Below are 10,322 nucleotides of genomic sequence, written 5' to 3'. Positions count from 1 at the left end.
ATGTTTCACTATTGGTTCATTAGTTGCATATATATATATATGCCACATACACACATATATATATATATGTGTGTATAGATAGATAGATAGATAGATAGATAGATAGATAGATAGATAGATAGATAGATAGATAGAAAGATATGCCACACTAATGCATGATGTTAATAGGTGGATGAGCGGTTACTGGAAATCCTGAACTCTGGTGATTGAAAATGGTGGTTTCTGTCTTGCTCACACTTCACACCCACACCAGGTTAACTCCTTTTTCCTCCTTCCAAGGTAGTCTGGTGGGCAAAAGCTCCCTCTTTGAATATCACCAGCCACCATAAAAGAAAATATACAGAAAAGCTCTTTAAGGAGATGCATGGATGAGCTATGTGGTTCCAGCTCACGTTTAATTAACAGCAAGTCATCCAGCCACGCCCACCTTTAAAGGAATGGGAATGTAATTGTATCAAGGGCCCAGGGAAACAAAGAAAAATCTGAAGCCCAGTCATTAGCCCTAATGACTCCCACTTGCTGTGCCTGGGCCAACATTGCCACCAAGAGACGCATGCTCAGAAACACACAGAGGAACCCACGCTGGCTGTGGAGAAACATGGCCGCTGCTTGCGAGTCCTGCAAGCCCAGCCACTGACATAGCTATCCCACCCCGCATAATCGCTTCACTACTCTGAAATCCCTCCTGAAAACCTTAGCTCTTCATGAAATTCTCCCTTGGCTTCAGACTCTCGCTATCAATTTACAAGAGGGAACACGTCCAAAGAGCGACAGAAGGAAGGAAGGCTGAGAAAAGTGTTTTCAAAAAGCCTTTGTAGGTAAGATCAAGGACCTCCGTACCAGCTTTCCCTCCGCCGAGCTTTGCTCAGCAGGCTGCTTGACCCGTCTCTTCACCCATCGTCACAAAAGCAGATGGCATGCTACAAAAGGACATGGTAGTTGTAGAGAATTATAAAGTCACGTTCTGTTGATGACGGCCAAGACTGCCTTAAGCATTCTGAAGCTGAGATGAGTGGAAGAAACCGTGTTACCAAGGACTACTTGATTTGCATGTGACAAAAAATTCAGCTCAAAGCAGCATAAGCATAGTAAGAATGAGTCGTTCTGTAGAACCAAGAAGTCTGGAGATGAGCTTACAGAACTGGATTACTGAGATAAATCTACACCAGAGACTTCCAGGAAGATAGAAACACTGAGGCAGAAAATACCTCAGCTACCAGCTCCAGCACACGCCCAAGAATACTAAGGATGCTCGTGGGTTAGAGTCACGTGACCATCCTTGAGCCAATCACTTACTATCACTGTAGTTGCGGCATTGACATGGAATTCTTTTGTTGTTGTTATTTTAAGCGTCTGTTTATTGTAGAGTTGAGGACCAGTTCCATAGCCTGGTATGTACAAAGTAAGTATTCCACCCCCGAGCTATATCCTCACCCCTCAGAATAGGTTTGCTAGAAAGGACATTGCTGTTTCCTGAGTGAGGAAAAGATGGCTACAACTCCCAGAGCCTGCTATGCTAGCGGTAGAGTCCAGCAAACACAGGTGTGCACGTACACACACACACACACACACACACACACACACACACACACACACGCACACATTCAGGCAAGCCTTCCAGCCTCTGACTGCCCATCTTAGAGATAGACTGTAGTTGCAGGACTGTTTAAAGCTGACAAAGACAGTCTCCTGGAGGAGCAGCTCTGTCACCATCCTCCACAAACATGAGACATGAAGACCCTCTCCCAGCTCTTTTCCCTTCATTGAAAATCTCCTTTGTAATGTGCTGCTCACCTCAGGTCCCCCAGGAGAATTAGAATATCTTGGGTGGAAAGGCTGGTCTTTGCGCCTACCACATGGCCCAGAAAGAGCCATTTGGCTAATACTGCTAGCACACCGGGCTCTGTGAATCTACAGCTGGAGGAAATAATGAACTTCTAAGAAAAGCGATAGTGTCTGGACTTCAGGGTCTTTTTTTTTTTTTTAACTTTGTCTAGGACAATTAAGAGTGTCTCCTAGAAAAGGAGAACAGATTTACAATAAAAGCAAGAACACGAATGAATTAACTGTGTGTGACCTGAATGAGCGATCAGACGGTGGCAGGTGAGGAAGTAAACAAAACAGGTTCGTGCCGGCAGGAGGAACACTTGGATACAGACTTTGCTTCCTGTTATTTGTCCTCGGATCTTGTTCACGGCCGGCCACGTGATCCACGGACAGCTGAGACGCACGGTAGATGCAGAGAGCAGCTTGGGTTGGAAGGACCCACAGGGCTTTGATGAATGCAGTGGAACACAGCCCAGGGCTTTAATTCCTGCGCAGGCCTGGAGAAGTCCATGACTTCCCCTTTCCTTAGCCACTGGTACCCTGCTCATCTCACCCGCCCTCCATCTGGGAATGTGGGATTTCTCCATTTGCCCAGAGTCAAAGTCCCTCCCACCCTCCCTCCTCGACATATGCAGGCGACACATTAGCATGGTAATGTCTCGTGCCATTAGTGAGTAACGTGCTGAATAATTAGGCTATGAAAATCTAACGGCAGGGATTTTTGTTTTATTAGCAATTTTCCATCCTATTGTGTTAATTTCGGCTCATGTCAGCCAGCTTTCTAAGTAAACAATGATCACAGGCAGACATCATTTCCCAGCGCATTGTGCTGCCAGGGTGACTTAACAGACCAGAAAATGGCTTAAGTTGTCTTTTGTCTTCCAGTCTCTGCCTTCTGGTAATGTCACCATCTATCTCACCTCTGGTTTCTTGTGACCGTGGGCTGTTCATTTCCTTTGTGTGTCTTTGGCTCCTCTCCCTTGTCCGTCTACCCATCCTTCTTGCCCATCCTCATTTCCCTCTTCACCGACACTGGCTCCCGTCTCTTCCCCAGGACCTCTGTATGCCAACCTGCAATGGAATCTCCCTGCCGAGCCAACTCCTTTCTCGTAATTTTCATATCCATCCTTGCATTCGCTGGCCCTGTTCTTTCCTCTTTCTTTAATTTAATAATACATTAATAATTTAATAATACACTTCCTTTCATTTTATTCCTTTTGCTTTTCTTCCCAATGGGTTATCTTATGATCATTCCTTCCTCACTGGTCCTTCCACATTACACTCCTCCTAGCTCTTAGAGCATCCCTGAAACTCTCAACACTCACTCAGCCTAACACAACACAGAGAGAGAGACAGAGAGGCAGAGACAGAGAGGCAGAGGTAGAGACAGACAGACAGACAGACGAGTGACATGGCGAAGTGGGAGGGGAAGCACTCATTTTCTCTTTCCTGCTTGCAGAGATTCTTGGCTGGCAGATGATCAGCACTGGGCCCACGCTCACTGGAAAGTTGATGCTTTCTCTGCGGCGTCCCTCTGGTCCTCACACATCTGCAAGTTTCTCCCGGAGCTGAGAACACGCTCTGCCACTTAGTGCATTACTGTTGTCCAGGTTACAAAAGCAGCTGCCGGATTCCTGAGAAACATAATGGAGAAAAGAAGCCATGACACTTACGTGGGACAGATCTGGTTGCTGGGCGTGGGAGTGGTGGGGTTTGTGGTTGATCAGAGACCCTCCTTGTCCTTCTCCTTCCCCTTAACCTCCAGGAAGTATCAGGCCTCCAACGAAGTATCAAATTTATTCGCCTTACTCAAATATCGAGGCCAAAGAACTAGAATAATGAGGCAATGCGGTCAATAACTCAAACACGTAATCTTGGTATCCATAAAAGACCAAGAGCCTGGCAAGCTGCCATCTGGGGCAGCCATTTAGGACAAGCCAAGGTAATCCATACTTTTCATAATTAACTTGCAAAATGCAATATAATTACCATCCTTGCAAAGGACCATAAATATATTGTTTCCTTTGATTCCCCCAACCCTTGGTTCCTCCCTCCCATTTCTCCCCTCCTTCTATAGTACTTAACACATATAGAATGATTCATCATCTTTTAAAACCTCAACTGGCTTAACACGTAAGATTTTTTTTTTAACACTACAAGGGCAATTGTGACTCTGGTAAAAAAAAAAAAAAAAAAAAAAGAAAGGAAGGAAAAAAGGAAGGAAGGAAGGAAGGAAGGAAGGAAGGAAGGAAGGAAGAAAAAAAGAAAGAAACCCAAGAAAGAGCCAAGAAAGAGGACAATAAACTTGTTGAAGACGGAAATGCAAAAAGATGTAAGGGTTTTTGTTTTGTTTTGTTTTGTTTTGTTTTGTTTTGTTTTGTTTTGCAGATCTCTCACATACCCAGAATTGTACATTCGTGAGAACTGCAAATGAAATAGGACAATGGAATGGAAAGAGAAAACGATTTGATCATATGAGATAAGCTACACATACAACCTATACTTCTAAAGAGAAATAGTATAGTTTCTTGAAGGCAGAGAAACTGAAGGCAGACTTTAATCACAGCAGACTGGAAAACCAATGAGCACAAAAAAATCTGAAATGTTCATGAACTAGAATCACAGGACATGTGGTCACTACTCAAAACTAGGAGGCTAGTGGGCACTTCCAGCTTCTATCGTGGCAAAGCTGCCTAGCCAGCATCCCCCAGGCCTGGACCCCTAAGACCACTGTGCTTCATGTACCATGGACCAGTACTAGAACCAGAAATGGACTGGATGACCTCATTTTTGCCTTCTTCCATCCTGCCTTCATCACATGCCCAGGCTGACATCATGCCTCAGACACTCCAGCAGCCCTGACACTGACTGGTGCACCAGCAAAAATCACCCCCCACGGCCAACCTCACCCTGCATTTAGCACATCAGTATTCAGCACCACAGTCAGTGCCCGAGCCAGCAGGAAGGAGGGAGGCCTGGTAGGGGCTTCCAGGAAAACATAATCTTCCATTATCAGCCATAGGCTCTTGTTTCTGATGCCTCTTCCTTCTGGTTCACAGCCACTATAGCTGGGTATCCACAAAGACACAATAAGTTTACTAACAGTCACTGCACAGGGAAAGTGCCTTTTCCTTCACACACGTGCACAGCGCCTTCCTTTAGGAAGCTGACTGTACTTGACAAATCCTGCAAACTCCTTTCTGCGTCCTTCCATTTCCTGATGAAGAGGGCAGGCCTGTATTCCAGCTGCCTGGGCTAAGCTTTTTCACATAGCAGCTGCATAACCTTGGCCTAGTCACCTGCCAGATGTAACACTCCTGTCTCATTGGTTTTGCTGACACTGTCATTATTGCTGTTATCTGGCCATACTGGCCCCCTTGCTATTGTTTGACTCTTGCCTCAAACCTTTGCATTTGCTATTTCCTCCGTGTGTGTGTGTGTGTGTGTGTGTGTGTGTGTGTGTGTGTGTGTGTTGTGTGTACCTATGAGGGGTGTGTATGTGTGTGTGTGTGTGTATGTGTGTGTGCGCGTGCGCGCCGGCACAGTTGTGCATGCATACATGTGTATGTATATGGAGATCTGAGGTTGACCCTGGATGTCTTCCTCTATCACTCCCCACTTTAGTTTTTGAAACAGTCTTTCGCTGAACCTGGAATTCACTGATTGGCTGCTCTGGCTGGCCAGTGAGCTCTAGAAATCCATTTATTTCTGCCGCGAGCACGGGGGTCACAGGCACGTGCCATTACACACAGCTTTTACATGCGTGCTGGGAGTCCAAACTCAGGTCTTAATTCTTACCGAGTTACCGAGTGGGCAAATGTCTCCCACATGTCTCCTCAACCCCATAGCTTTTATATTCAGGTGCCCACGCCTGAGGAACCATGTGGTTGGCTTCCCCACTCCCTGCCGATTCTCACCCAGGTCCTCCTTCACACCTGGAACATCTTTTCCTGCATCCTCCACTCTTGCTTCATTGTTCTTCCTGACATTTATCACACACCACGACGTGCTAAACAGGCGTGGTTTTGCACTTTCAGCTGCCACGTGCCTTCTTAGAAGATAAGGTCCACCAGGGAGGAGAGCTGAGACTAGGAGCCCAGCTGGAAGTCCTCTCCAATTGGCATCACTGGCCTGCCCAGTAAAGCTGCCCTGGCAGGAGCAGTAGAAACTGCAAGGGAAGTGTTTCTCCACATGTACTCTGAACCTGTGCAACCAGAAGAGGCTACTGGAAAAGGGCAGAAGTCCAGGAACAACCAGAAAAGGACTTACAACCACCCCTGCCCCAGGGGCCAGAACCCCACAAACACTGAGGCTGCAGAGGCCGGTGAGTCCCACTCTCCCCTCCAGCACACACTGCTTTTGTGAAACCTATTCCAGCCCAGGAGAGCTGGAGACGGCTGTACCAGCGATTCGCTCCGTAAGTATTCTCTTTACCTCTCATTTCCTATTATTTCATTTCTGCTTGTGCACATGCGTCTCCACATGGTTTTGCTTTGCTTTGTTTGTTCAGTTAGGAACAAACTGGGACTGCTGTTCATGTTTCTCCACCCAGTGTCCTGTAGAACACTCTTTACTCTTCAGCCGTATTTCATTTACTCCACCACTTAGTCCTACATCTTTTCTTCCTTCTCTCATAATTCTCTCCTCTCTTTATTTCTTAATTGTAACCTTCTATACATTCAACAGTCTCTAAAATCCATGGGCCCTAACCATATCTCAGCTTTCCCTCCAGCTCAGCTGTTTTGTCTTGTTTTGAAAGTAGATCTAGGATTTATTTCCTATCCTTCCCCACCCTACTTCCCTCTCAGTCCTTTTTTTTAAAAAAAAAAAAAAAAAACATTTTTAGACAGGGTTTCTTTGTGTAACAGCCCTGGCTGTCCTAAAACTGGATTTGTAGACCAGACTGGACTCGAACTCACAGAAATCTGCCTGCCTCTACCTACTAAGGGCTGGGATTAAAGATGTGTGTCACAGGCTCTCACTCCTGATCTTATTAACTAAAATCTGAATCCTTGCTTTTTCTTGTGTGTGTGTGTGTGTGTGTGTGTGTGTGTGTGTGTTTGTTTGTTTGTTTTCAATCCCCCAACAGTCACTGACGTCTAAGGGGCCACTGTTCTTTAGTAGCTGGTATGACAGTTGCACATTGCTATCATCAAACAACCTCGCTTACTCTCACAGTTAGCGTCTTACTCAGGGAATAATACAGAACTTACACTAGATACCCTGAGGTTTCGAATTAATTTCTGAACTAAATACTAAGTTCTACTGCATCCAAGTCCCTCTTGAACATGGCAAATACTTCAACTAAAAGAATACATAGTTGATTTTTAAAAATAATAAACCAAGTGATAAAATAACACCAGATGCTTAAGTCCTAACACCAAGTAACAGAAGAAACATGGAAAAACAAATTAACTCCTTAACCCTACTGTAATGGCTTCTAGTGTTAGTGAGTCAGATGAGATCCTGGACAGAGAACTCAGAAGAATGATTGTAAGTTTGCTCAGAGACACAAACAAATAGCTGAATTAAATAAGGAAGATGATGGATGATGTGAAAGAAGAATTCAATGAAGAGATAGAAATACTAAAGGAAAATTAATCTGAAATTCTGGAAATAAAAAAATAGTCAAATTTAAAAAAAAAAAAAGCTTTTGGAGGAGGTTTAGCAATAGGCTGGATTGAGGAAGAGACAGAATGCCTGAGATTAAAGACAAGATAGAAGAACGGGAATACTCAGCAAAGACAAAGATAAAACAAGAAGGAACTGGTGGGGATTCCAAGACACAAGCCACACTCTGAAAAGATCACATCTACTGGTTATACTCAAAGAAGACTGTCATTCTAAAGGCATAAGATACAAAATCAAAAGAATTGTAACAGAAATTTTCCCATGGTTAGGAAAAGAGATGTCAATGCAGGGACAGGAGGCTTTTAGGACGCCAAACACCACCAGGAAAGAACATCCTCTCACCATATCCCACTTAAAATAGTGAATATTCAGAACAAACAAAGTATGTTGGAAGTGGCAAGAAAGAAAATCAAGTCACAAAGAAAGGAAAATCCATGAGAACAACACCACATAAAACTCAAGCATAAAGCAAAGCCAGCTAAAACTCACGCTTTAAAAGCCACAGAGGCTTGGAATAGTATATTCCATGTTCTGGAAGATAATAGCAGCCAAGTCATACTACTATACCAGAAAAGCATCTGCCATAAATGAATTCCATGATACAAACAGACTGAAAGAATCTATGGCAGCCAAGCACTTCCACCGAAGATACTTGAAGGAACACTTTAGACTGAAGAGAAATACCAAATCTAGCTACATAGCAATAGGAAATAATAAACCATGTTAGAATAATAAATAATCAAGAGGGGGAAAGGGAGCTAAAAAAATCCACAACAATCAAAAACTTTCAGTAACAACTCTGAATCTTAAAGGTCTCAAATCCACAATCAAAAGGTTACAGGCTAGTATACTGGATGGGTCAGAAAGCAGGAGCTATTTACTTGTTACCTCCAAGAAATGTACCTTACCACAAAAGACAGACACCACCACAGGGTAAAAGGATCAGAAAAGTGTTTCAAGCAAATGGACCTCAGAAACAAGCTGAGTGTGATTGGGATGTATGATGTAAAATTCCCAAAGAATCAATAAAAATACTATTTTTGAGGGGAAAAAAAAGAAATCAGAATGGCAAGCTGAATAATGATAGTATACACTTTTAATCTCAACACTCAGGAGGCAGAGGCAGGCAGATCTCTGAGTCCCAGGACAGCCAGAGCTACACAGAGAAACCCTGTCTTGAACACAAAACAAACAAAAAAATTAATAAATGAAAAAAGAAATCAGAAGGGCTAGTGAGATAATTCAGTGATTAAAACTGCTTGCTGCTTTTCCAGAGGTTCTAAGTTCCCAGCACCCAGGCCAGGTGCTCTAAACCACCTATAACTCCAAATCCAGGGGATCTGCTGCCTTCTTCTGGCATCTATGAGCTCCTGCACAAACACGGCATACATATATACATACATATACATTTTTAAAGGGAAAATAAAATTTACAAAAGAAAGAACTCAGAGAAAACAAACTAAATTCTGAAGCAGTAGACTGAAAGAAATCCTAAAAATCAGAGCAGAAATTAATGAAATGGGAAAAAAGTCAATTCAAAGAATCAATAAAACGAAGAGTTGGTTTGTTGACAAGATAAACAAAATGGACACACCCTTAGCCTAACTAATCAGAAGAAAGAGAGAGAAGACCCAAATTAATAAAATGAGAGATGCGAGGGAAAATATTACAACAGATAGTAATGAAATTCAAAGAATTGTTAGGTCTTACCTAAGGAAAAATAAATAAATTCTACTAACTTGAAAATCTAAAAGAAATAGATGAATTTATAGATGCATATGACTTACCAAATTAAAACAAGATGAGATAAACAATTTAAGTAGTTCTGTTGTAAGCAGTGAAATTGATGCAGTGATTAAGAATTTCTTGAATTAAAAATGACTATGCCTTGATAGATTGACTGGTGAATTTTACTAGACCATTGAAGAATTAACATCAATGCTTCTTAAACTATTCCAGAAAATAGGGAAAAAAGGAACATTATCGAACTCTCTCTTACAAAGCTAGAATTACCCTAATGCCAAAAACAAAGATGTAACCCAAAAAGAAAATTACAGAGCAATATCCTTGATTCGTATACATACTGTGAATCACATAAAAATTCCCAAGGTTACCCTGATACCAAAAGCAGCTGAAGATGTAAGGGAAAAGATAATTGCAGACCAGAATTCCCAACTAACATAGACACAGAAATTCTCAACAAAATACTTTCAAATCAAATTCAAGGGCACATCAAAAAGATGATTCATTGTGATATTACTGCCTTTATTCTAGGGATGCAAAGATGGTTCAATATATGCAAATAAATCAATGTTATAAATTACATAAATAATTCCAAGGTTAGAAACCATGTGGTCACCTCAATAGGTACAGAACAGATTTCAGACAAAATCCAACATCTCTTTGTTGAAACTCCTGAAGAAACTCAGAATAGAAGGAATATATCTCAAATAATAAAGACTATATATAACAAACCTAGAGCCAACATTATATTAATGGGGAAAAAACTTAAAATGTTTCTCTTAAAATCAGTGCCAACGACCCCATCAGTGCAGGTGTGGGTGAGCCAGCCCCGAAGTAGTGAACAAGGGAGAGCTGTCCCCATTACTCATCTGTCTTGAGGTGGCATAGGTGGGGAAGAGTTGTCCTCCCCCGCTGCCCACCAACACCTGGGGCAGGTGGGAGAGCTGTCCCTGTCCCCCACCAGCTGCAACACTTGGGAGAGCAGACCCTGAACCTCACCTGGGTAACACAATAGAGCCAACCTTGTTGGTGGAGGTGTGGGTGAGCCACCCCCGAGGTTGTAAGTATGGGAGAGCTGTCCCCACTCATCTGTCATGTGATAGTATGAGAGGATGAGAGAT

The sequence above is a fragment of the Peromyscus eremicus genome, chromosome 3 (genome assembly GCF_949786415.1).
Source record: "Peromyscus eremicus chromosome 3, PerEre_H2_v1, whole genome shotgun sequence".
Classification (NCBI taxonomy): domain Eukaryota; kingdom Metazoa; phylum Chordata; class Mammalia; order Rodentia; family Cricetidae; genus Peromyscus; species Peromyscus eremicus.
The sequence above is the reverse complement of the archived record's forward strand: the minus strand, read 5'-3'. Positions refer to the sequence as shown.